General features: G+C 52.4%; 1 protein-coding gene across 3 annotated transcripts in view; it reads left to right on the forward strand.

Annotated features, from left to right (window-relative positions):
• Window positions 1-26,126, forward strand: part of ZNF423 (zinc finger protein 423) — a 367,833-nt gene that overhangs the window by 175,505 nt on the left and 166,202 nt on the right. The window contains exon 1 of one of the 3 annotated variants that reach the window (XM_063612745.1): window positions 17,712-17,821. The exons of the other annotated variants lie outside the window; for them this stretch is intronic. The gene's annotated coding sequence lies outside the window, so the exon portion shown is untranslated. Of the gene's footprint in view, window positions 1-17,711; window positions 17,822-26,126 lie in introns of those variants that run through there. 3 annotated transcript variants of the gene reach the window in all.

Raw genomic sequence — 26,126 nt, forward strand, 5'->3', positions numbered from 1 at the left:
CCAAGTTCTTGTCCCATGTCCAGGAAGAATGCAGAGGTATGCAGACAACTGGAGAGTGAGTGAGGCAGAGAGGAGCCTCAATGTGTGATAGAACATCTCTCAGGAGACCTCAAGCGGGCAGCTCCTTCCCACAGGCAGGTCACCCAACAAGTGCCCAGCTCTCAGCTGAGAGGACACCTGCAGTGGGTAGCTCCTTTCTGCAGGCAGGTCCAGCTCTCAGTGGAGTGGAGACTGCAGTGGGTCTCCTTGCCTCAGGCAGCTTGTCCCCATGAGTGTCTAGTTGCCTCAGGCAGCTTGTCCCCATGAGTGTCTAGTTCTCAGCTGAGAGGAGAGTGCAGTGGGTAGCTCCTTTCCACAGACAGGTCGTACCAACTCGTGTCAAGCTCTCAGCTGAGAGGAGAGCGCAGTGGGTAGCTCCTTTCCACAGACAGGTCGTACCAACTTGTGTCCAGCTCTCAGCTGAGAGGAGACTGCAGTGGGTAGCTCCTTTCCACAGGTAGGTTGTCCCGAAGAGTCAGGAGACCCAAAGTGGGTAGCTCCTTCCTGCAGCTGGTAGTTCCAACATCTCTGTGAGTCTGGCTGAGTCTGGGGTAATGGGCTTCAGAAGGGAGGAAATGCGTACTGATTGATCCTTGGGTGGTCCCAGAAACAGCACTATAAGTTCTTACTCTGGGCTGGGACTCCACCCAGAACTGACAGCCCAGACCCCAAGTTTCAGGCCATTTCTGGCTAGAACATGGGGCTTCACTGGGGACCCGCCCCTTTCTTCTCAGGAGCCTGTCTGCTTCCTGCCACCATCAATCATGTCATCCACAGCACCCAGACTGTTTGTGCTGAGGGGCACCTGTAGGCCCACTCTGAGCCACCCTCAGCTCCCTCTCAGTGTCCCTCCCATGCTCGTCTGCACCCAAAGTCCGGAGGGGGCTGAGGTGGCAGGGGGCTTGCCTGTCAGCACTGCCCTGAGTGCATGAACATCTGGCTGGGTCATGACAGTGTCTGGGCTTGGCCTCAACGTTGCTCCAAAATCAGAGAGGGTGCTGGGAGCAGAGAGAAGCCAGGCAGCAGGAGCAGGCACTTCCGAGCCTGTGGGGACAGGAGAGGGGGGCCTCCCAGATTCCCAAGAGCTAGGTGGCTGCAGCTGTGCTGGGGAGGGTGGGAATCCCACCCTGCCAACTTGGAAGGAGGCAGAGATCCCACCTATTCCCGTCTCCCACCAGCTCCATGGAGGGCGCAGCCCTGGCCATGCCTCCCCCACTGCAGCTGGCGTCTTTGCAGCGGTCGCTCCAGACTGGGTGCTGCTGCCATTAGTGGGAGGATTTCTTGATCCCAGGGGTTCAAGACCCAACCTGGGCAACATAGTGAGACCCTGTGTATACCGAACAAAAACAATTTTCCAGGCATGGTGGCACGCACCTGTAGTCCGAGCTATTCGAGAGGCTGAGATGGGAGGATCCCTTGAGCCTGGGAGTGTGTTTACAAGTCGCTGTGGGCTCCTGACCTGTGTACCACTGGGGTGACTGAGGCCCAGAGAGCCTGATAGGCTCGGGGCAGTGAGGGCTGGTGTTGTGAGCCAGCGCTCCAAGGTGTCTCTGAGCATTTGTATGGATTGAGAATTTATTCCTGTATGTCATGTCAGATCCTCTTCATGATTTGTATTCATTCGCTTAATAAATAGTTGAGATTGGTTTCCCCAAACTGTGTGCTGTGGCACCCCAGGGCACCACAGCTAACCTACAGGGCCTCTGTGAGATCTTTGAAAATTTCAAGTGAAAGACAGCCATACCCAACATCTGTCAGTGCAAATTACAAGCTGGAGGTTGTTCCCAATGCAGGGGTGAGAAGAGGGAGGAAAGACACCCATTAGGCACCTAGCACTGGGAGGAGAGCATGGGAGGCCAGGGTCTCACACATGGTAGGTGGCAATCAATACTTTGCCCTGCTTAATTTTTTTAATTCGATTCCTGTTCCCTGACATCTTGCCCAGTCACTTGTTTACTGGTTTATTGTTGCTTCCCCCACTGGACTGTCAACTCCACGAGGACAGGGACTTTGTGATATTCTCTGCTGTTTTGCCATCACCCAAAATGATGCCTGATACAGAGCTCAAATGCTCCACTTTCCTAGTTCATGGCACCTTACTGTTGGTAACTTTTTTATGGTGCCCCTTAAGCAAAACAAAACAAAACAAAAACCTCACAGTTGTCTAAACAACTTAAATATTTATGTCCTAACAGCATAGTAGCTTTTAAAAAAATAAAACACATACATTCAAATAAAATGTAATATTTTATTTTATTTTTGAGATGGAGTCTTGCTCTGTCACCTGGGCTGGAGTGCAGTGGTGCAATCTCGGCTCACTGCAACCTCCGCCTCCCAAGCTCAAGCGATTATCCTGCCTCAGAGTCCCGAGTAGCTGGGATTACAGGCGCCCATCACCACGCCCAGCTAATTTTTGCCTTTTTAGTAGAGACAGGGTTTCACCATGTTGGCTGGGCTGGCTTTGAACTCCTGACCTCAAATGATCTACCCGCCTCGGCCTCCCAAAGTGTTGGGATTACAGGTGTGAGCCACTGTGCCTGGCCAAAAAATGTCATATTTTCATTTCATTCTTAACACAATTACTAATGGAATGTATGAAATTCAGATTCTTATTTAGCAGCTCCAGTTGGACCTGAAATTCTGCATTTCTAATCATTCTCTCTCTTTCTTTTTTTCTTTTTTTTTTTTTTTGAGACAGGGTCTTGCTCTGTTATCCAGGCCGGAGGGCAGTGGTGTGATTATGGCTCACTGCAGCCTTTACTTCTTGGGCTCAAGAGATCCTCCCACCTCAGCCTCCCTAGTAGCTAATTTAAAAAAAATTTATAGAGACAGGGTCTCACTGCATTGCCCATGCTGGTCTTGAAGTTCTGGGCTCAAGCAATCCTCCTGCCTCCCAAAGTGCTGAGATTACAGGCATGAGCTACTGAGCCTGGCAACAAAATTCTTTTCTTTTCTTTCCTTTTCTTTTCTCTTCTCTTCTCTTCTTTCTCTTTTCTTTTTCTTTCTTTTCCTTCCTTCCTCTCCTCTCCCCTCCTTTCGTCTCCTCTCTTCTCCTCTCCTCTCTTCTCCTCTCTTCTTTTCTTTTCTCTTTTCTTTTCTTTTATTTTCTGTTCTGTTCTGTTCTGTTCTGTTCTGTTTCTGTGATGGAGTCTTGCTTTGTTGCCCAGGCTGGAGTTCAGTGGCGTGATGATGACTCACTGCAGCCTTCACTTCCCGGGTTGCAGCGATTCTCCTGCCTCAGCCTCCTGAGTAGCTGGGACTACAGACATGCACCACCATGCCAGGGTAATTTCTGTATTTTTAGTAGAGATGAGGTTTCACCATGTTGGCCAGGGTGATCTTGAGCTCCTGACCTCAAGTGATCCGCCCACCTCGGCCTCCCAAAGTGTTAGGATTATGGGCGTGAGCCACCATGCCTGGCCTAAATTCTACATTTCTGAAAAGCTCTCATGTGATGCTGAGTTGCTGGTCCAGGGCCACATTTTGAGTGGCTGACTCCCATGGCCCCTAAGTCCACCATCCCCACTCCTTCCCACGTCCTTTGCTCTCTGTAGATAGCTTTACCAGCCCTGTGGCATGAGTTAGAAGGTCAGTTGTTCAACTGATGTGGTTTGAGGTGCCCAGCACAGCTGTCCCCATCTCTATGAACAGAAATCCTTTCCCTGCCCATCTAGGGTGTCAAGTGGTTGACATTCGTGTATGAGTGTCAGGTCCTCATAAAGAACACAGTTGTTTGTGGCTGTAGAAGTGGCCACCTGCAAGGTGGTCTCGGTGGACCTGGAGCATACTGGACATGCTTGCTAGGGCAGGATTGACCCACTCGGGGCTGTTTTTGTTCCCTAGAGTCACCTGCCTGTGTGAAGGCCATGTGTCTGATTTAGTCCCAGAATGTCAGGCAGCCTTGTGGACCGCCAGGCACCTTCCCTTCTGGGACTAAAGTCTCATTAAAGGTGACCGATTTCTGTCTCCTAGCCTGGATGGCCGCACGCAGCCCTCCCTTGTCAGTTCCTGGTTGTTATGGATGTCCAGATCTGGGAATGTGCATTTTCCAGCCACATGCCCGTGTGCGTGTGTATGTATCTCAGTTAGTGCCTGGTGGAGCTCTGCAGCACAGGTGCAAGGGCAGAGCTGTGCCTCCAGTCTCTGGAAAATCCAATCTGCAGTGATGCAAAATTGTACTTGTGGGCTGTTCCCGTTTGCCCACTGTATCATTGATCAGTGGATTCATTTATTTATTCATTCTCTCTCTCATGCAGCAAGTGTTTATTTACTAACCATGGCTGATGTTCTGAGCTGGAAGGCCCAAAAAGCTGGAGAAGACTTCCTGGAGAAGGGGGCACTGTGGGGTGTGTGCATGCCTGTGTGAGCGTGTGCATGCATATGTATGCAGGTGCGTGTGTGCATGGATGTTGCACACCTCTGCACAGTGTTGTGTGTGGAGCAGTCATGGACGTGTTCAGAACACACACATGTGCAGGCACATATGGCTTGTATGTGCACACAGGCTTGTGTGTAGGTGCACACATATGCTTTTACATTTGTGTACAGCTATGTATACAGGTAGGGTCTTATGAGCAAAGTCTCGGTGCCAGTAATATCAACTTTGGAACCCCTGTCCTGGCCTGCATCGATCCCAGGCTGGAGCAGAGGAGCTGCTGTTTGGTAGAGCTGATTTTGTAGCTTGGCTCCATGTGCGTGTGAGCACTTGGGTGTGTTTTAATTAACTAGAACATTTGCCTGGAAATGAGCAGCAGCAGCAGCCGGCGCACAGGCAGCTGGAGGGGGGCGGGGCGGTGCAGTGTGGTGGTGGAGGCCGTGGCAGCCCGGAGTCTGAGTTTTAACGTGCCCAATTCCAGCTCAGGGCACCATCGAGGGAGGGGTGGGGCAGGTCACCCCTAGGTATTCTGGGAGTGGCTGAATTCTGTAATTCCCAAGCTTCCTAGTCAAAGATGGCCAGGTTAATGGTTCCAGCACCTAGGTGGGTACGTGCCTCTCCTGCATGATCCAGGGTGGGCTTCGGACCCATGAGCCATGCAGGACTGACCAACTGCAGAGGTCACCAATTACAGAGCTTATACCTGGCAAATAGTGGGTTGTCTGTATGTGAGTGAGTCAACAGCTAGAGGAAGCTGAGGCTCAGAGAGGTTTAGTGATGTCTCCAGGGTCACACAGCATGTTAGTAGACCAGCTGTAAATGTTGACCTTGTTTCCAGTGTTATCTTTCCAACCCTGGTCATGTTGCATGATGAAATAGCATCATCTCACAGCAGATGAATTCCACACACCACAAGCCTCCCGCTCTGCCCTGGGTGGCTGTTCAGTTGCCTGCCTGCCATCCTGTCTACCTGGGTGGTGGGAAGGATGGACTTCCCAGGACATCTTGGTGTGCTGGAGTTTTCTCTCACCAAGGGCAAGATGAGAGGAAGCAGGGGTGGTCATGATTGGAGGGAAAGGGCTGGGACTCAGTCCCTTTCTAAGACAAACCGGCCACTGGGAGCTCACAAACTGTAGTCACCGAAGAAAATCTCACTCAGATCGCAGAGTCCCCTGGTGCCCTCTACCCTGCCTTCCCGTCTGTTCCAAGGCCTCAGAGCATCCTTGTGGCTGCAGCCCCGTTCCGCCCCTCTGCACAGCACTGCATGGCTGCCTCTCGAGCTTTGGTCTGTGCCTTCACTTTGTCCCACCCAACCCTGAGGACCCCTGCCTGATTATTTTCCCTGAAATACAGCTTTGTTCACATCCCTGTTCCGTCTGGTGGTGCAGGGGTTGGACTCTGGGCCACACTGCCTGGGGTCAGATGTGGGCTCTGGCCCTGACTGGTTTTGTGTTTCCAGTAGAGTGACATCACCTCTCAGAGCCACCCTGTCCTCCCTTGTAAAGTGGGATGACGCACCGTGTACACATCGACTGCAGCACACGTATGCACATGGCCAGGATTACTGACTGGACTGCTCCCCAGCCGAGAACACACTGCATGCTCTGCACACACGCACCACAAATCCCTTAGGCACTCTGTGACACTTGCTTTAGGAGAGGTTACTGGAACGTCAGCTGTTGGACTGGACAGCAAAATTTTGTTTGCATCTCACACTCATTCCTGTCTCAGATCCTGTGCACAGATTTTCTTTTTGCTCAGCACACAGCTAAATTCATATAGGTTTAAAAGAGTACCCATGCTAGAACTCCTGTGATATCTACATTTACCCGTTTTTCATCTGCCTATTTTTCACTGAGAATAATTTTTGCTTTCAGAGTGCCAGCTACCTTTGCTTGCCTTTGCCCTGGCTATTTTCTCTACCTGCTCCATGGCCTTTTATATTTTTTTCTATAAATTAAGACCCAGCACCAGGCCTTCATGTCCCAGGGTGTCCCTGATCACCCTGCCAGAACTGAGCTCTCTGGGCTCATAAGGACTCTTTTAAAGTCCCACCATGGACTGCCTTACCTTGTGCACTTTTCTCAGCCTCCTTTAGAGCTCATGCTCCTGAAGGCAGGACCCTGGGTTTCTTCCTGTGGGGCACGTGGAGCACGTGATGCTTGGTGAATCCTCATCAGGGTAGACTGAATGGATGACCAGATGGCGGTTTGTAGCCCCCCATGGGCAGAAGGGTTTGTGTGCATGTGCAAGTGTGTGCACATGCATACATATGTGTTTGCACACCTTGCATAAGCATGTGCATGTGACACATGTGTGCCCATGTGTTTGTGTGTGCACATGTGTGTTTGTACTGTCAGCCTGATGCTAGCTAATTGGGTTTCTGAGGAAAGACGCCTGCTTTAATTTTTAATTAGAAACCAGGGCAGTATGGGAGCAGGCAGCTGCAGCTGGAGGTTTTCCTCAATGCTGGAGTTCTCCTTAACAAGCATCCGCAGTCCAGGCTAGCCTCGGTTAGCGCTGGACACCACCGCTCACGCTGGTGGGAGTGTCTTAATGCCTATGAAATGATCATGTAATTATTTGGTAATGGAATGCCAGGATTTTGCCTATGCAACAATCTTTCCCAGTGGGTGAAAAAATTGCCAATCAAGAGAAGTTGGAGATGACCAGGGGGGTGGTGGGGCTCCAATGTCATTTTGATGGGATGGGGTCACCCACTCCTCCCAAAGGCATCTTGGAGTCCTGCTGGAAGCTCCAGCCCCTGTTAAATGGGATTTACCTGCAGCCTGTTTCTCCTGGCCTGGGACTGTGTTTAGCATATTTGTTGTGGGTAAAATGATCTGTGCAGACTGTGTCAGGTAGGGAGTAATTATCTGTGTACCAGGGCGGGGTGGTGAGCCTCACCTGCTGGTGGGAGCCTGCCTTGGGCTCCTGGGCTCCAGCAAGGCCCTGGGCAGGTGTGGGAATGCCACCCAGGGTTTGTGTAACTCCTAGGTGGGTGCCTCCTGGTGGAGGCTGGCCCATAGATCACACTGCGTGGTGGGGCAGGCTGTGGACACTGTGGGTACATTTACAGATGCTCCGCTCTTTTTTCGGAGGCTTTTATTTTATTTAACTTATTTTTAAACTTTTTGGAGATGGAGATTTCACTCTGTCGCCCAGACTGGAGTGTAATGACGCGATCTCGGATCAGTGCAACCTCCGTCGCCTGGGGTTTCAAGGGTTTCTCCTGCCTCAGCCTCGCAAGTAGCTGGGATTACAGGCATGTGCCACCATGCCTGGCTAATTTTTGTATTTTTAGTAGAGACAGGTTTCGCCATGTTCGCCAGGCTGGTCCTTTTTTTTTTTTTTTTTGAGACGGAGTCTCGCTCTGTCACCCAGGCTGGAGTGCAGTGGCACGATCTCTGCTCACTGTAAGCTCCGCCTCCCGGGTTCATGCCATTCTCCTGCCTCAGCCTCTCCGAGTAGCTGGGACAACAGGCGCCCACCACCACGCCTGGCCTCAGGAGGCTTTTAAACTGCAGCTCCGTACTTTGGTCAACTATGGGACACCCTGGGGATGGAGAGTGCAGACCCTCCAGGCCAGATGGCCATGGTTTCTGCCCTGCTGCCCCACAGACTACGGGGAAATTATTTCTTAACTTCTTTGTGCCTCACTTTCCTCTCTGGGAAGCAAGAGTAGCAACAGTACCTACCCCACAAGGTCACCAGGAAGATTAAAGAGGCAGTGCAGGTCCAGAATCCCCTATTCACAATTCTGAATTCCAGAAAGCCAGAAACCTGAATTTTTTTTTTTCTGTAATGTATTTGTCAGCCAAGTTTGACCTGAGCTGATGTGAAGCTATTTATGGTCTTTATTTTGTTCACATTGGTGAATACCTATATGTTTTGCTGCAGAAGTATCAGTGTGCCTGACTGCTGCTAGGGTGTTCCCAAATTTGCAGCAAGTGCACTGTCTCACCTTTCTAGAATCTGAAAAAGTCTGAATTCAGGAGTACATCTGACGGTTTGGGTTTGGGGTAGGGAGTTGTGGACAGGCAAATAAAAGATGTGGGCTGGGCACGGTGGCTCACGCCTGTAGTCCTAGCACTTTGGGAGGCTGAGCTCAGGAGTTTGAGACCAGCCTGGGCAACATGGTGAAACACCATCTCTACTAAAAATACACAAATTAGCCGAGCCTGGTGGTGTGTGCCTGTAATCCCAGCTACTCAGGAGGCTGAGGCATGAGAATCTCTTGAGCCCAGGAGGTGGAGGTTGCTAATGAGCCGAGATTGCACCAGTGCTCTCCAGCCTGGGCGACAGAGCGAGACTCCGCCTCAAAAAAAAAATAAATAAAAAATAAAATAAAACGTGTGGGGCACCTCTCCCGGAATAATTGCTCAGCAGACATTAGGTGGAGCCATCACCTGACCCATCACACAGAGCAGCACTGCCAGATTTCTTCCTATTCCTTTCTTCCTCGCACTCTTGGCCATGCAGGGCGGGGTGGGTGGTGGTGGTGGGAGGGCTCGTTTGCTTGGAAGTCATGTGCACACACACATGCACACCCATGCTATTTCTCTTGGCTGGAGGTGGGACACCCTGTAGCGGGTGGACGCGTGCTTGGGACCTCATGGAACCATCAAGGCCGGGCTTGGTCCTAGGGTGGGCTACAGGACCCAGGGCCCATGGTTTGCCTCTGTTTTGGACTTGGCTGCTGCCAGGCCTTGAGCTCCCTGCAAGAACAAGATCAGAGGGGACCCCCTTCACACATTGTCCCTTACCCTCACTGCCTCTCCCAGGGGGCAGTCATCCTTGTGTTGGAGGGCACTGCCAAGTGCATGCTGACACCATTTCTTCTGTGCCCCCTGGGTGGCCAGGCACAGCTAATGAAGGAAGCTGGGCCTTCCTAGTCCCGGGAATCCTGTTGGCGCTAAAACACCTGAAGGGGCCGTGGAGTGTGGAACTGCAGCTGCCTGCAAAGGAAGGCAATTAGGAGGGCTGCAGGTGGACCTCCCTTCTTTTATGTATTTACTTTTACTCCCCAATAAGACATCTCCTTCGAGAGGCTTGTCCCCTGGCGTTGCTGGCCTGACTCCCTAAGGGAAGTAGCCTCCAATTTAGGCTGCAAGCACAATTCCATGCCCATCACACCAGCTTTTTAAAGAGCCCACACACTTAAAAAGAACGCTTTAAACATCTCGCCTCAAGCCGGCGTTGTCAGCTAGCTGTACTTTATCTCTGCATTTGGGTTGTAAAACCCAGCAATTAAGAAAATCCCTGCTTCAGTTTAATTGTAGCCTACATTGGCTGAGAATGAGGCAGCATGCTGTTTTGCTTGGGTTTCATAGCTTATGGGGCGGGGGTAGCCGGAGCATGTGGGGAAACTGAGTCCCTGACAGAGGAGTCCCCTAGATGCAGATGGCACAGGGGACAAAAGTGGGCAGGACTAGAATGCAGCCCCAACTCCTCCTCTGTCTATTCCTTGGCACTAGGGTGGCTGCCTGCATCTAGCTGAGCCTGCCTGCTGGCAGAGTTGGGCAGGTAGGGACAGCTGCTCGTGACCCATGATGTGGGAAAACCACGCCCTCCCATCCTTACAGGGCCACAGCCATGGGGGTGTCTGAGGCCTTGGGACCAACCTGTTGAGCTGGGACACGTGGTGCAGTCTGCTGATTTTGCACGGAGCCATATTTTTTTCTGGCTTCCATCTGTGGGCATCTGCACTGATCTTTCGCATAGGCAGGTTGTCTGAGGGTTGGTGGCTGGGAGAACTCAACCAGTGGGTGACGCCTACTGTGTGCTGGGTGCTGAGCCAGGTGGCTGCATCCCAGAGACCCATGTTGTCTGCTTTCCCCTTCCAATGTCACTAAACAGAACTTCTGGGCTGCACCAGCTCCTGCCTGCACTCTGGGGCCCTGGAGGGAGCATCCAGCCCTGGCGTGAGCCTCCCTGACTTTGTCTTCTTGGCCTTTTTTCCTCTCTTCTTGTGGCGGGGCCACTGCCCTGATGCAGGGGAACGGACAGATGGGGCTTGCCCTTGGCATCTCCTCCCCCTTCCTATCCTGGTTATCCTCAATAATCTCGTGTGTGGCAATGGCTCTCAACAGTTTACAAAGCATCTCCACAGCCATCATTCCCCTCTGACCCTCACTGCAGCCCTGTGAAGTAAGCAGAGCCAAGGAGGGGAAACTGAGGCTTGGAGTAGAAGGGAGGCTTGTGTAGGGCCATCTGGCTCTGGAGTAGGGAAGCAGGAGCCCTGGCTAGGGCCTGATTTCCCATCCCAGCTGGGCTCTGTGTTGGGGGTGACCTGGATGGTGAGGGGGTGCAGGCGGAGATAGCACCAACTCTTTTTTCTTGTGGTTCTCTTCTGAATCCTGATGGTAAGAGAGTGAAGTTTTGGGCTTTCCAAGGGGTCTCTAGGTCCAACTCCTGCCTGGTGGGCCCAGATCCCGTAAGGAAGAGGTTTGCACCCCACCTGGCTTGGCCACGTCCTCTGGGCTGCCCTGTTGGCTGCCTGCTGGGCTTAGCTTAAGAATGGCTGAGATGGGGCCGGGCGCGGTGGCTCACACCTGTAATCCCAGCACTTTGGGAGGCAGAGGCGGGCGGATCACGAGGTCAGGAGATCGAGACCATCCTGGCTAACACAGTGAAACTCCGTCTCTACTAAAAATACAAAAAATTAGCCGAGCGAGGTGGCGGGCGCCTGTAGTCCCAGCTACTCGGGAGGCTGAGGCAGGAGAATGGCGTGAACCCCGGGGGACGGAGCCTGCAGTGAGCCGAGATCGCGCCACTGCACTCCAGCCTGGGCGACAGCGAGACTCTGTCTCAAAAAAAAAAAAAAAAAAAAAAAAAAAAAAAAAAAAAAAAAAAAGAATGGCTGAGATGAATCTATGCTGGGTGGGGGACAGTCCTGCTGCATCTGAAAGAAGGGTGCCCCATATCCCGCACATTGGGGATGGTGGCCTGGGCCTCTAGGGACGCCATGTAGGAGATGAGATGGATTTTTTTTCTTTTTCTATTCTTTTCTTTTTTTTTTTTTTTTGAGACGGAGTTTCGCTCCTGTTGCCCAGGCTGGAGTGCAATGGTGCGATCTTGGCTCACCGCAACCTCCGCCTCCTGGGTTCAAGTGATTCTCCCACCTCAGCCTCCTGAGTAGCTGGGATTACAGGTGTGCGCCACCACACCCGGCTAATTTTGTATTTTTAGTAGAGACAGGGTTTCTTCATGTTGGTCAGGCTGGTCTTGAACTCCTGACCTCAGGTGATCTGCCTGCCTTGGCCTCCCAAAGTGCTGGGATTACAGACATGAGCTGCCGCACATGGTCGAGATGGATTTAAGACCATGCTGCACTCTCCCCTCCCCACTTCCTGTGCTTACTAAGGGTTACCACTGGGGAAGGGGGACCAGACACTGAGCTAGAAACTTCCCTTCAGTCCTCATGTAAGGAAGGAGACATGCACTGTCACCATCTTCATTTTATAGTTGAGGTTTGCAGCTCAGAGAGGGGAGGTCACTTGCCCCAGGTCACACAGCATGTAGATGACAGAGCCAAGATTCAAACATGAGCCCATGTGCTTACCTCCCTGCCCACCTCTCCTTCCTCTTAGGGGCCTGGTGCTTACTGGGGGTGGGGCTGGGAGAGCCTGCAGGCTGTGGGTCTGCAGCATTAGTGGGTTAGCGGAAACTATTTCCCCAGGTCCTACTCCCTGTACTGAGGCTGCATCAGGTGGCTCTGACCCTCCTGCCACCTTCCTTGTATCTTGGCTGACCTCCAGGCATACCAGGGGTCAGCTTGGGCCCTGTCAATCAAGTGGAAAACAGGATCCCTAAACAGGACCAGGACAGCTACCACTAGTCCAGTGGGACCTTCTGGATGGAGCTTGTGTCCAGGTTCTTTTTCTGAGCACTCCCTGGGGTCTCAACAATGCTCCTCACCTAGTGGATCCCAGGAGGACCTGCCTGGGCAAGGGAAGGGCAAGGAAGGTAGGAGTCCCATCCTGGGAGGACTCACGGTTTGCAGAGTCAGCTTCTGAGTTGTGGGAGCTTGAGCCTCCCACCCCTGCCATTTTGGGGCCTCAGTTTCTAAGTCTGTAAAATGTTTTCCCATTTTACAGTAAGGCCTCTGTGTACAGGTTCTTTCCCACCTCCTGCTCAGCATGGGAGGCGGGTAGGGAGTAGGGGCTTGAGGACTTGGTAAACTCCTGCGTGGAAAAGGTCCACACTCCTGGGTTTGGGTTGGGTGGTCTGAGGCTCTTGTAGTTCCCAGAGCCAGAAGCCAACTTCAGACTCTCCTACCTGCTGGAGTCCTGCTAAAGAAAGTTTGCAGTTGGGAGAACAGGTTGCCTCAGGAAGGAAGGTGGAGCCGGGCTGGGCATTAGCATGCAGCTTGCAGCCACACAGGCCTGTTTGCATGCTGCCTCTGCCAGCCCAGGCTCCTCACCTCCCTGAGCCTCATGCTCCTCTTCTTTATTATCATTATTATTTTTGAGACAGGGTCTCACTCTGTTGCCCAGGCTGGAGTGCAGTGGCACAGTCATAGCTCACTGCAGCCTCAAGTTCCTGGGCTCAAGTGATCCCCCTGCCTTAGCCTTCCAAGTAACTGGGACTACAGGTGTGCACCACCACACCTGGCTAAATTATTTTTTAATTTTTTGTAAACATAGGGTCTTGCTATGCTGTCCAAGCTGGTCTTGAACTCCTGGGCTCAAGGGATCCTCCTGCCTCAGCCTCCCAAAGTGCTGGGATTATAGGCATGGGCCACTGTGCCCAGCCCTCCATTTCCTTTTCTGTGATATGGAGATAACAATTGCTTTTACCCCAGGATGTTGCTGTAAATACCAATAGAGCAGGTCTTCAGAAGATATGGTCTGTCTCTGGGCCAGAAGTTTTCTGAAGGCTTCCCTCCATCCCAGTTGGTTCCTCTTTTTACCCTGTTTAATTTCTTTTATCCAGTTTTAAAATTCTCCCCTTCCTCACTCTGGGGATGAGGGTTGAATAAGAAATTGAAAGTCATCAAATGGCTAGCTAGAAATTGAAAGTCATCAAAAAGCTCTTGTCTGGCTGTGCCCTGACCCGCTGTCTGATGGTCTCTTCTCGGGCCTCCATGCCCACACCTTTCAGTTGCCAGAGTGGCAAACACTGACCCAGTTTGTTCTGGACTAGGCATTTTACTGGCATCTCTAATGAAATCAGCACAACTGCCCCTTGGGATAGGGACTACTATTGTTTCTCATTTTTTGGATGAGGAAGGGGAGGCTCAGAGTTAGTAAGTGGTGGAGTTGGGATTTCAACCAGATCTGGCTGACTCCAGGCTTATTTCCCTGTGGGCTGAGCACCCAAGGAGGCTCTGGGCCTAAAGGCAGAGCTGCAGACTGGCCAGTTTAGAGGCCATGGGAAGGAAATTTGAGGTTGGTGTTGGTAATGGAGTCAGTGATGGGGCTGGCCTCCTTCCTCCCCACTGGGCCATGGGCTTGTGCTTACCCCTGGCATCATGCTTTCCCACCCTGCCCTTTTTTCTGGGGTCCCAGCCCCCCTCCCCTGGCTTTTTGTTTCCCCTCTTCCATTGCCCTAATGATTTAGCCCAGGTGGCAAGTTGCATAGAGAAACTACTCCAGGGAAATAAGAGTCCTTACTACCAGCCTGGGCCTCAGGTGTGCACCCAGCGGCCCTCCCTGGGGGTCTGGTGAGCTGGGCCTCCCCCATCTCCAGCTGTTAGGCAGGAGCTTGAGGAGCTGTGTGTATTGTGTACACATGTACTTGTGTGTGGCATATATAACTCTGGGTATGTAATTGTGCATGCATGCATGTAACTGAGTATATATAACCATGCGTATGTAATGTGTTATACATGACTGTGTGTATAGAACTGTGTGTCTGTGTAACTTTATGCATGTGGAATAGGCAACCGTGCATGTATGTAACTGTTCACTTATAACTACATATATGTAGCTGGTATAATACATGATCGTGTGTATAGAACTGTGTGTGTTTGTAACTCTGTGTTTGTGAATGTAACTGGCGTGTGTAGGTGGCTGTATGTCGTAGGTGTGTTTACGCCTCTGTCGAAGGCAGGTGGGGAATGGGGAGGTATTAAAGGCATGAGGCTTGGGAGCAGGGCCCCAGGAACGTATGGCAGGGGCTACAGTTACCTCCTCTGCTGGTTAAAACACTCTTTGTAGAACAGAGTTACACACATGTTTAGATAATTAGAACAAAAGCCAAAAGAACAATTCCGTTCAAAGGGACGAAGCTGGGAGGCGGGGGCCAGCCAGGATCTGGGGGGCCGCATTCCGTCTCCCCAGCTCTCCCCAGCCTTCGCTGCGTTTTGATCGCACTATTTAGAAAATCCCTTTGTTGTAGGATAAACTGACATTGGCCTGCGCATTTCTGCTGTGAAGTTTGCTGTGTTCCGGGGCCCACTCGGGACAGCCAGGCCATTAGGAGCTGATTAAATGAGCTAATTTTAATTTGTTCAGTGGTTACAGATGCAGAGACCTTTCCATGCCCTTTTCTTGAGGCTCTATTTATTTATTAATTTTCTTTTTTTCTGAAAAGAAAAAGCCCTTTAGGTCTCCGTTCTGTCTTCCCATCCCCCCTTAAAAATAAACATGAAAACATTTTTAACTAGAACTTCAGCTGGGAAAGAGACGGCTGGATGATGGCTTTGTGGGATTGGCCTCCAAAGGTGCTGATGGGGGGCTCCCCGAGTCTGTGAGCTGGGGTAACGGAGGCGGCGCTACCAGGGCTGGGCCACCCACTGTGGCTGAGAGTGAGGAGCGGAGGAGGCTCCATGAAACCTGTCAAAGACCTCAGTCTCACTTCCAGGCCTTTGCTCTTGCTGGTCCTGCTGCTTGGAGCTCATTTCTGCCCCTTGCTTCCTTCACTTGGTGAATTCTTCATCCTGCTGGTCTCCACGGAGAGCCTGCTTTTTCCAGGAGGGCTCTGGCACCCTTACTGCACCCCTGTTCTCCCCCCAGGCCCCACACACTTCTCCTAGCAAACACAGAGGATCAAATGTTGTCCCTCTCCCTAGGCTGCGAGCTCCACAGGCCAAGAGCTGCCAGTGTGGCTCACCCTCCTACTCACCACCTAAGTACCTGCTGGCTTGTAGGCACATCAGAGACATCCTGTGAATAACTAAATGGGTGAATTAATGAATGAAAGGATGTGTGGGTGACATCTATATTTACTGAATGCCGCTACCCACCAAGCTGTTGATGGCAGGACCCTGGTGTCCCACCAATTTGGAAGTGCCACCCCTTGGGCCTCAATGCACCGTTGAGAGTTGAATTTCCAAATATGGCAGGAGTGGGGACTTCAGGCCTGCCTAGCCAGGCCAGTCCCCAGCCCCAGGCCCAGCTCTGCTGAGAACCTGACCAAGGCTGGGCGGAGGGAAGCCAAGGGAAGAAAATTGCGCAGTTAGTTGGCTTTTTACAGCACTTCCAGGCAAGCAGGCCTTGGGAGTACAATGTGCCCACAATGAGGGGCGTTCAGAGCACAAAAGAGCAGGGATCGTGCGGCTGTAGCCGGGGGCCACCCCTGATCTCGCTCAAGCTGCCTGGCCCCTCCTAGCTGGTTCATTTTAACATCACCTTTCGCTCTGGTTGGGGCACCTTTCGGTGAGCAGCGGGGTTTTCCCTGGAGCTGTGCCCTGGCTGTAGCCCGGCCAGTTTCCAAGGCCTGGTTTTCATTTGCTGAGAGCTGCTTCCCGCAGACAGCTCCCCACCCACCCCACCCAGAGGCCTCCCAGGGGCCGTCCCCCCACCCTGTCCTGGCAGACAGGGGCAGTGTCCGAGAGAGACCCCTTGCTCCCTCTCTGTGGTCCTCGCTTTAAACCCAGCCTCAGCGCCAGGCCCTGGCATGGCGCCGGCCCCAGGCCCTCCTCCATCTCTGTAGAATCTCAGAGCTGGCAGGGGAGCCAGAACTCCCCGGTCGCCCCCGGGGCCTGGATCCCTCAACTGGGTCAACATCTGGCCGCGTGGCCTGAGCCCTGGGCCGCCTCTGTCCTCTCCCTCCCCATCTGTGCCTTTTCCCAGCCCCTTTTCTTCCCCAAGGCCCTTCCTCTCCCGCTAGCTGGGTCCTCCGCCAAGGGCCGCCGCGGGAGCAGCACACCCTCGGCCCATCCTTCTCCGCCGGCCCAGGCGGGCGGGTGGGGATGCGTCCCGTGGCTGAGATCACCAGTGGGCCAGTGGGAAGCGCCTCTCCAGCCCTCGCCTGCCCTGCCGCCGGGTGCTGGGAACCCGGGCTCAGGTTCTGGCCCTCTTGGCATCGGCCAGTTTGCCCTGGGACGCCCTGGTGAGCAGGGGGAAAGGTAAGCGGAGGCACGGGAGAGTGATGAGGGGGTGGCTGGGCTGGAAGGGGGAAGAATGAATAAAACAGGCTGGTGTCTGCACCGGAACGCCGAGTCCCCTTAGAGGCTCCCAGCACGTTGGGGAACGGAATGTTTGCTCAGAGTGGAATGAAATCCAGAAGGAAGGAAACGTTTTTTTCTGGAATGAGAGAGGAAAAGTGGGCGGCCAGCTGCCAAGCAGGTGGTGGTGGCCAGGGTGTCAGACCTGGGTGGGGCCCTGCGGCATGGGGACAGGGAGGGCCCTGGGGTGCACCCTGACTCCTACGTCTGGAGTCCCTCCCTTGCGTCTCTCCTGTCCTTCCCTCTGTGCCCCACCCACTGACCTCCTGTCCCCTCTGTCTCCCGTGGGGAGGGCTGGCTTGCATCTGTGATGGTTTTTGCACCCAAGTGCTTGCCTGCCTCTGGCTCCTGCCCTCTCCCGTGCCCTCCTGAAGCCTCATGTCTGTCCCACTTCCTGCACCACTGGCCGGGAGGGAGGCCACCAGAGTGCAGCTGCCGGGCCTGACTTTGCCACCTAAAAAGCCATCCCATCCTGGGCACTGGTCCCCTCTCCAGTCACAGGGGCGGCGTGCCAAGGGGACGTTGAGACCAGCCTCTGAAGTACTGAATGCCAGACTATGATTCCTGACGGATTCTGTAGGGCCTCGAGGGGGGCTGGGGGGCCTCGGTGGTAATCGGGTGTTTCTCGTGGCCAGCCACTTGTTCTCCTCAGGAAGAGGCTGGTGAGTTTCTTTCTGTTTATGTGGTAACCAGGCTACCGAGATGGCAAACTTAGGTTCTGCAATTACACAGCGTTTCAGAAGCAAATTGATAGGATAACGTGTTATTATTGGCTACTGGGTTAATAGCTATTTTGGCAGGAGTACCAATCCTGCGTGGTGTTGCTGGCGCCGGGTGTGAGAATGGCGCGATGGGGTGGAGAGGAATGGTGGGTGCGCGTTGCATAGGGCTGCAGACTCAGGAGGACTCTGGGGGCCTCCTGTGCCAGCGCCTGCTTGGACAATGCTCAGTTCTGATTAGCTATTGCCGAAACCAAGACCAGAGAGGTTGAGAGACCAGCGTCAGATCATACAGTGAGTTGATGCTGGGATTGGATTCTGGGTCCCTGTGGGGTTTTGGATGACAGCTTGGCCTGTGATCTTAGAAGGCAGGGCACATGCCTTCACACTGAGCCCCATGTGGGCATCTCAGAAAATGTGCCCTGAAAAGTTTGCATGCTCTGGCTTCGGGGTACTTGCACCTGCTAGATCCCTGCCTGGGATCCTCTCTCTCCAGATTCTGCCTTGGCCTGCTGCCTTGTTTGCTTCTGGTGTCTGCTCAAGTGTCGCCTTGTCACCTGTCCAGAGTGGCACCCCACCCTCCACCCTTTTCCTGCCCTGAATTTCTTCATAGCAACATGTGATTTACTACAGACTGATTTATTCCTTCTTCAGCAGGAAGATTTAGTCTCCTCTCTTTGCATTGTAAGCTCACTGAGGGCAAGGACTTTGTTTCTTCATACTCTATCCCCAGAGCCTCGAACAAGGCTGGCAGAGTAGGCACTTATTCATATTTATAGAAGGAATAAATGAATGTAAATTGCAATGTCATTTTGAAAAATGGCTGCCATATAGCAGGTGACTCGCTGTTTGTCCTTCCTCTTGGAAGATGGTTGGAGTCAGGGGGTCCTGTTATTCCTGTCCCTGAGAGGAGATCAGCAGGCCCTCCTTTGGGGCTCATCAGGAGATCATTTCTTCTTGCAGACTAAGGGAGTTCAGAAGGGAGTGGATTCCCCTTCACTGGAAGGGACCAAACCTCTTTGTAGAAGGGATTTGAGGACTTTTTGGGGTGGACCAGAGCCCTTCAGGGGGACTGTCTTTTTTTATGACATGACATTGGCAGGAATGACATAAGGAGGTGGTAAATTGGGGATGCCCGCGAGAAGGGTAACCTGGGAGTGGGGGTGGAGTTCCCCAAGGGCGGGGGTCTCACAGTGAACCACGGCTCTGCCCAGCGGTCTCTGTGTTTGCTGCCACTGGACTGGAAACCACACACAATGATCTGTTCATTGAGCATGTGCCATGTGCCAGGCGCTGGGCCAGTGTGCTTAACCTGCGGTATCTGATCTCATCTTTTGCACAATCCGAGGAGGCAGAAGGGATTCTGCCTGTTTTTCCTCTTGGTGAAGATTAGAGAGGTCCATTAACGTATCCTGGTTTACACCACTGGTCAGTGGTGGAGCTGAGATTTGAACGGAGGCTCTCTGGCTCCAGAGCCTTCCTGGACATGATCCTGATGCCCCTGGAATGCAGCCTGCATGGTGCAGGGCTTTGCTGGGTGTGCTCACTGCCCCAGGAATTGCAGCAGAGCCTGGCACAGAAGAGGCACTCCATAAATATTTCAACAGTGCAGTCGCTGGCTGATCGAGTGAGTGGATGCGAGGAGTTTCCCAAGATGAGCGGGAAGTGCTCACTTTTTACTGTTGGTCCATTGGACAGAGAGAGGGAAGCCCAGGCTGGGAAGGAGGTGACACTGACTTGTGCTTGGCTGGCCCGACTTCCTCCTGAAAAAATTACAAGGGCGCTGCTTGGCTGTGTATTCCTTGTGGAGGGGTGCATTTGTTCACAGGTCCTGGTTAGGAAGTAAGGAAGTTTCTGGTGAGTTTCGGCGGTCCCCCCTGGTGGGGAAGACAGACATGCCTGCAAGCATATACATGCATACTCACATACCCTTATTCTCCAGTGTGGTGTGTGAAGAAAGGCATCCACTTGAGGGTGTTTTCCTGGAAAAATATGGAGACCCCCACCCCAAATCCCACTGTTGAGTCTGCATCTGTTTTTTTCTTTTCTTTTCTTTTCTTTTTTTTTTTTTTTTTTTGAGATGAAGTCTCAATCTGTCGCCCAGGCTGGAATGCAATGGTGCGATCTCGGCTTACTGCAGCCTCCGCCTCCCAGGTTCAAGCAATTCTTCTGCTGCAGCCTCTTGAGTAGCTGGGATTACAGGTGCCCACCATCACGCCCAGCTAAATTTTATATTTTTAGTAGAGACAAGGTTTCACCATGTTGGCCAAGCTGGTCTCGAATGCCTAACCTCTGGTGATCCACCCTCCTTGGCCTCCCAAAGTGCTGGGATTATAGGTGTGAGTCACCGTGCCCGGCCTGAGTCTGTATCTTTAAGAGCATGGAATCTGAACTTATTATCTTATTAAATCTATCCATTTGTTTGGCTCTGGTCTGAATAAGTAAGCTCCCCCACATCCCCCCACACCCCGCCCCAGCTCCATGTCTCCTTTGTTTTAATGCCATTTCTTCGAGATTCAGGCTGAGGCTGGGTAGCTGAGCTGTTCCTTCTGCCTTCGTCCATGCACCCTGACCCCCATACCCTTGCTGCTTTCTTGGCTCCAAGAGGCTCTTTCAAATAAAATCATAACAAATTCAGACCCCACTGAAGACCGGAGTAATTGCATTCTGCCATAATGAGAGGGGGCCCCAGGGACCTTGGTGATGCTGGACAGGCTCTGCTGGGGGCAGCCCCACTGGACCCAGGTGGTCAGGAGGGTGGTCAGGTCAGGCTCATTTACTCCCTGGCTTCCAGCTGGAGGCTCTGTCCCCAACTCCTAGGCCCCACCTTACAAGGTCCTCTTGAGTGGCTCCTTGCTGCTTCTTTGTGATTAGACTATTCATTCATTCATTCATTCATTCATTTTCTCATTTTCTCATTCTGTATTCATTCATACCATAGTTTTCAAGTGCCTCCTTTAGACAAAGCCCTGGACTTCAATATTTCATCCATCCATCCATCCATCCATCCATCCATTTATTCATTTATTCATGCCACAGTTACCAAGAGCTTCCCATAGGCCAGATACCCATTCATTCATTCATTCATTCATTCATCGAGCAGATAGTTATTGCCAGGCACCTTGTGGGGGCTCCTGGGGATCCAGGAATCCAGGACTTATCAGAATTGTCTCCAGGCAGTTCTAAGCCAGGAGTACCTGCGAGGAAACTTTAATCACATTCTTGGAAGAAGATAAAAAAGCATAAGGAAAGTGGTTGAGAGGTATATTGTGGATGGAGGAGGAGGAAGGAAGGTGCAGCTCCCTTCTGGCCCTGCACCCCACCCTGATGAGTGGCCTGACTAAAGTGTGCATCCATTGACTCATTCGGCAAATATTGAGGGCCTACTGTGTGCTTGGTGCTGGGAGGAGCTGGTGACCATCGGGGGACCATCTGGGGACCGTGGAGCTGCCCGTGGCAGACTGTAGGCCCAGCACCACCCTCAGGGGTGCTGTCAGCCTGAGCTGGGCTGGGAGTGGTATCTCCCCTTCCCAGACCCCCCTATGAGGAGGGTACCAGTGCCTGCAGCGGTGGGCACGTGAAGCCCCCCGTGTGCCATGTGCAGGATCCGGGGTGACTGATCGCTCTCCATCAGTTTCTCTCTCCCCTGCATTACATCTGTCCACCCGGCCTCCTCTTGAGGGTATGTGTGTCAGGGTTGTGTTTCCCATAAACCCCACATCTCAACATTTTATATGGCTGATGAGTCAGGTGGTCAGATTCTCCTGGCTCTGCCGGACTCTGCCCTGGGGCAAGTCCCTCCCTCAGACCTCAAGGGCCTCAGTATCCCTATGTGTACAATGCACAATACATTGTAAAATGGGGGGTCTACGGAAAGGATTATGTGTGGCTTAAATGCATTAAATAGTAAAACGGCCGAGCACAGTGGCTCACGCCTGCAATTCTGACACTTTGGGAGGCTGAGGCAGGAGGATTGGTTTAGCCCAGGAGTTTGAGATCAGCCTGGCAACATACCTCGCGAGTCCTCATTTCTACAAAAAAAATATAAAAAATTAGCCAGGTGTGGTGGCATACCTGTAGTCACAGCTACTTGGGAGGCTGAGGTGGGAGGATCACATGAGCCTAGGAGGTTGAGGCCACAGTGAGCTATGATTGCACCACTGCACTGCAGCCTGGGCGACAGAGTGGGACTCTATTTCAAATTAAAAAACCCAAACCGCCCCCTGCTAAAACAAGTAAAACATCAAAGACTAATATGAGTAAATAAATAATATAGATTTTAAGAAAGGCCGGCACGTAGGAAGTGTTCGGTGAGTGTGGTTGATATTCAGGTCTGTGAGCAGGGGCACACAATGAGGCACACAGATGAGGGCCTGGTTCCAGTGGGAGGAGGTGGTGGCCACTGAGGCTGAGAAAGCAGGGACAGGCAGGGTGCTGGGGCTGGGGTTCCTAGGAAAGGGTCAGCGATTCTGGGAAAGGGCGGGGGACCCAAATGCCCCAGCCTTGATGCCTGGGACTTCAGTGGCCCTGCCCCACACTCGGGAATCCAGTCAGGGGAATGCCCTGCCACAGCTGCCTCCAGGGACCTGACGTGCTGGCCAAACGAACTGGAACTCCTCCTCCTCGCGGTGGTCCAGGGCCAGGTGGCTGCCTCTCTGCTGCTGCTGCTATATCCCAGAGCCTTCCCCAGGCCTGATGAGTCATTTTCATCTCCTGCCCATCACTGGCAGGGCTGGGGCAGCCTTCAGCCATGAGGCTCAACAGCCCAGCCACAAAGTCCACGATGACAATTACTCTAGGGGTGGAAACATGAAAATCAGGGGAAAATTGGAATTTCCTCTGTCGTGTTGTAGATTTGAATGAGTTTAGGGGTGAGTGGGGCCCGCAGAGGGGCTGCCTGGCTAGCCCAGCACATCCTTGAAAATGCTCTGGCCCTTCTCTTCCTGGCCCTCCTCAGGCCCTGGGCTCCTTGCAGCGCCCAGCCCACCTCTTCTCTCCTGCCTGCCTCTGGCCAGGCACGGTGCTGGGGACACAGCAGCTATGAAGGTGCGTCCCCATCCCTGCACTGCCCTGTCTGAAGGGGGAGAGGGACAGACCAAGAGCTGCAGTCACTGCAGTATGGGCCAGGGCAGCAGGACCTGCACCACATCTAGGGCTGCCCAGCCCAGTTTCCGGTGGTTCATGCATGTTTAACCCAATTACATCTTTATTTTAATGGGCATTACAAAAACATCATACTCATGATTTCATCAATATCATGATTTAGGATTACACTCAGGTACCTGGCATTGTTAGTCCTGAGGTCGTTGAAAGGACAAGGTTGAGTAATAGTATAGGACACAGACCCTGACGGTGGCCTCTCAGTGACTTGAGCATGGCAAATCCTGGCAGGTGCAGAGAGGGGGCTGTGGAGGAGGCTGTGCAGGCTGAAAGACGTGGCTTCCAAGTCTGATGCCACCATCTGTGGCAGTTGTACCTTAGTGTTGCAGGGAGGACCCCTGAACACAGAGCCTGAAGCAAGGGCTTAGTGCACGTATGTGGCGAGGAGGCACTCCCAGGAAGTAGGATGGAGGAGACAGGGCCAGGGAAAGGCCGATTTTGGGGTGCAGTGTTGAGCCTGCTGCTGTAGACTGCTGGGCTTGAACCTGCCAAAACCTTCGTGTCTGTGCAGGATGCCCCAGGAATGGTCTTCAGAGGAGCCCACTGGCTCCAGGCCCTTTTAGGTGAAGGTTGCCCCTGGGGCCATCACCTCCCCTGCCTTTGGGGTCAAGCTTAAGACAGGCAGACACCTGGAGGCGAGGCCTCAGGCTCTTTTACTCAGACTGTCCCTGCAGCTGCTGAACTCCTAGGGGGCCACTGGCCGCAATGCATGCATCAGGTCCCTGAGTTCCTCCGTCCCTCAGCGTTCCCTTCCATAAAATTGGACCAAGCTCATAACTGTCTCCTGGAGCTGCTGGAGGGCACCCGGCACATGGCTGGAGACAGGGAGTGTTTTTGGGGAGTTTCTCCATCCTCCAGATACTTGGAGTGGGACCCTGGGGGTAGGCCCTGGATGGGATTTGACTGAGAAGCAGGGGATCTGTGATTTGAGGTCACACAGCGTGTGCACCTTGTCTGTGGAAGTCTCCAGCCAAAGGAGCGTGTCACCCTGAGAGGTGTCCGGGCTGAGAATACGGACCCAGTCCAGACATCCTCTCAGGCTGGGCTCCACGGGAGGCCACCTCCTTGGCAGAATGCTTGTGCCCCTGAGCGGGTGTCACTCCCTCTCTTTCCCTGGGACATAGTGGTTCACAAACTCACATCCCGCGGTGGTTAGGAACACAGCCTCTGAGGTCAGGGAATCCGTGGTTCAAAGCCCTGCTAGGCCATTTCCATCTGTAAGGCCCTGAGCCTGTCAATTAACCTTTATAAGCCTCAGTTTTCTCATCTATAAAATGGGGCTGGTAATAGGAACACATCAGATTGCTGTGAATATTAAAATGAGACAACTCATTTTTTTTTCTTGGAGACAAAAAATAAAATGAGACAACATGTGACATGGATCAAACACCCAAGAAATATGTGGCACTTAATAAACATCATTGATTAGACCTATATGTACATATGCAATGTATGATATCGAATACAAAGTATAATCTATTAATTATTCTTCATTGTTGCCAGTTGGTCTAAGCTCAGAGTTCTAGCTCAGAGTTCTAGCTTGGCCCGCTTGCCTTTTTTTTTTCTTTTTTTTTTTTTAGACAGAGTCTTGCTGTGTCATCCAGGCTGGATGTAGTGGTGCAGTCTTGGCTCACTGCAACCTCTGCCTCCTGGGTTCAAGCAATCCTCTTGCCTTAGCCTCCCGAGTAATTGGGGTTACAGGCATGCACCACCACACCCGGCTAATTCTTATAATGTTAGTAGAGACGGGATTTCACCATGTCGGCCAGGCTGGTCTTGAACTCCTGACCTCAGGTGATCCACCCGCCTCAGCCTCCCAAAGTGTGTGGGATTACAGGCACGAGCCACCACACCTGGCCTCCGCTTGCCCATTCTTTATTCGCATTGAGAGCTTCCTCTGTCTGCATCTCTGGTAAGAAAGTCACATAAACCAGCTGCATTCAGTCCTCCATCCCATCTACACTGCCCCAACGTGGGGCACCACTGTCAGAAGGATTTGCAGTGTAGATGGGATGGAGGACTGGAAGTCAGAAGACCTCTGTCTTGGGTCCCTAGGTAGCCAGGGTGGGGGTGGGAGGAGAGAGGGAGGTGGGACAGACACTTGGAGAGTTGGAGACTTGCCCTGGACCCAATGAACAAAACCCCACTGAAGTTACCTCGTGCACCCACTTAGCATTCAGTGCTTCAACTGTATGTGCTCTGCAAGGGAAAGACTGTGTGGGTTTGTGGAAGAAAAATAATTTAGCAGTGTGGGTTCAGGGGCGAAGTGACCATGCGATGGATGCTGTTCTGGGCTTTCGGCTTCTACACTCCCCTCCTGTGGGAGCAGACGCTTGTTCAGCATGTTGAAGTCCATGTGTGTATTTGGGAACACCGTGGCTCTTTCGCATAGAGGACATGGCAATTTATTCCAAAAGTGGAGGAAAAGCTGGCTGGGTTGGACTCACTGAAGGATGGTGCACCCATCCCCGTTAGTGCCCCAGCAGGGGTCCTTGTGGGGGGAGTTGATACTTCTGCTGTCCACAGTGACTTGAGTGTTCAGCCCCCACGTGGAAGGGGACCCCATGCAGATTGTGCAGGGGTTGTCTCCTGCAGGGGCACCCGATCTTGGCTGTTGAGAGCCCTGGGTCTTTGGGGTCACTGATCACTGTTTTCCTTGAAATGGGTTCTGCTTATAGGCTAGTGATTGTTTAACTCTCAGTCATTCGTAGACCCGGAGTTATGGGAGGTCTAGAAAGAGCCCTGGGCTGGGGAGTCCGGATCCCACTTACTCATGAGCTAGTGTTTCAGATAGTGTTGGTGGTTGCCAGGGCCTGTGGAATGGAGTTCTTGGCTCCTTTGCTTGGTATTTAAGGTCTTGACGATGGGCTGTCATTGCACCTTCTAAGCTGCTTCTCCCACTGATACCCAAGCTTCAGCCATGGCTCCCGCCATTCCTTCTCCTGAGAGGCCTTCTCCTCCCATCTCTCTGTATCGGGGGGTCCCAGGCTTTAGTCATTTGCATATCTGTACTGTGATTCTTGCAACATTTGAGTATCACTGATGCTATGATTCACCTAGTATTTTTCTTTGCTGGTTCTTTTTGTGGTTACATTAATTAATTTACTTCATTCTGCAAATGGAAAACCAGTATCATTTACTGTAAGATGACAGTAACCTTAAAAGTAAATAAAAAACAAAACCAAAGAAAATTCCATGCTCATGCTATTCCAGCCAGGAGCTGCTGTGTTCTGGAAATGCTAAGCATGGGGTCTGCCCTCTCTTTTGCTGAAATGCTGGAGAGGAGTTAGAGACAGCCTTTCTCCCTGGTCTAATCTGAAGGCTGACAACAGAATGGAAAGTTTGCACTAACTTTCTCATTTGTGCATCAGGGTTATTTAAGACCATCTTGGCTGCTCCCTAAAATGATCACGGGTCCTACCAATGGGAGGGAGCCCAT

This window comes from Symphalangus syndactylus, chromosome 11 (genome assembly GCF_028878055.3).
Source record: "Symphalangus syndactylus isolate Jambi chromosome 11, NHGRI_mSymSyn1-v2.1_pri, whole genome shotgun sequence".
Classification (NCBI taxonomy): domain Eukaryota; kingdom Metazoa; phylum Chordata; class Mammalia; order Primates; family Hylobatidae; genus Symphalangus; species Symphalangus syndactylus.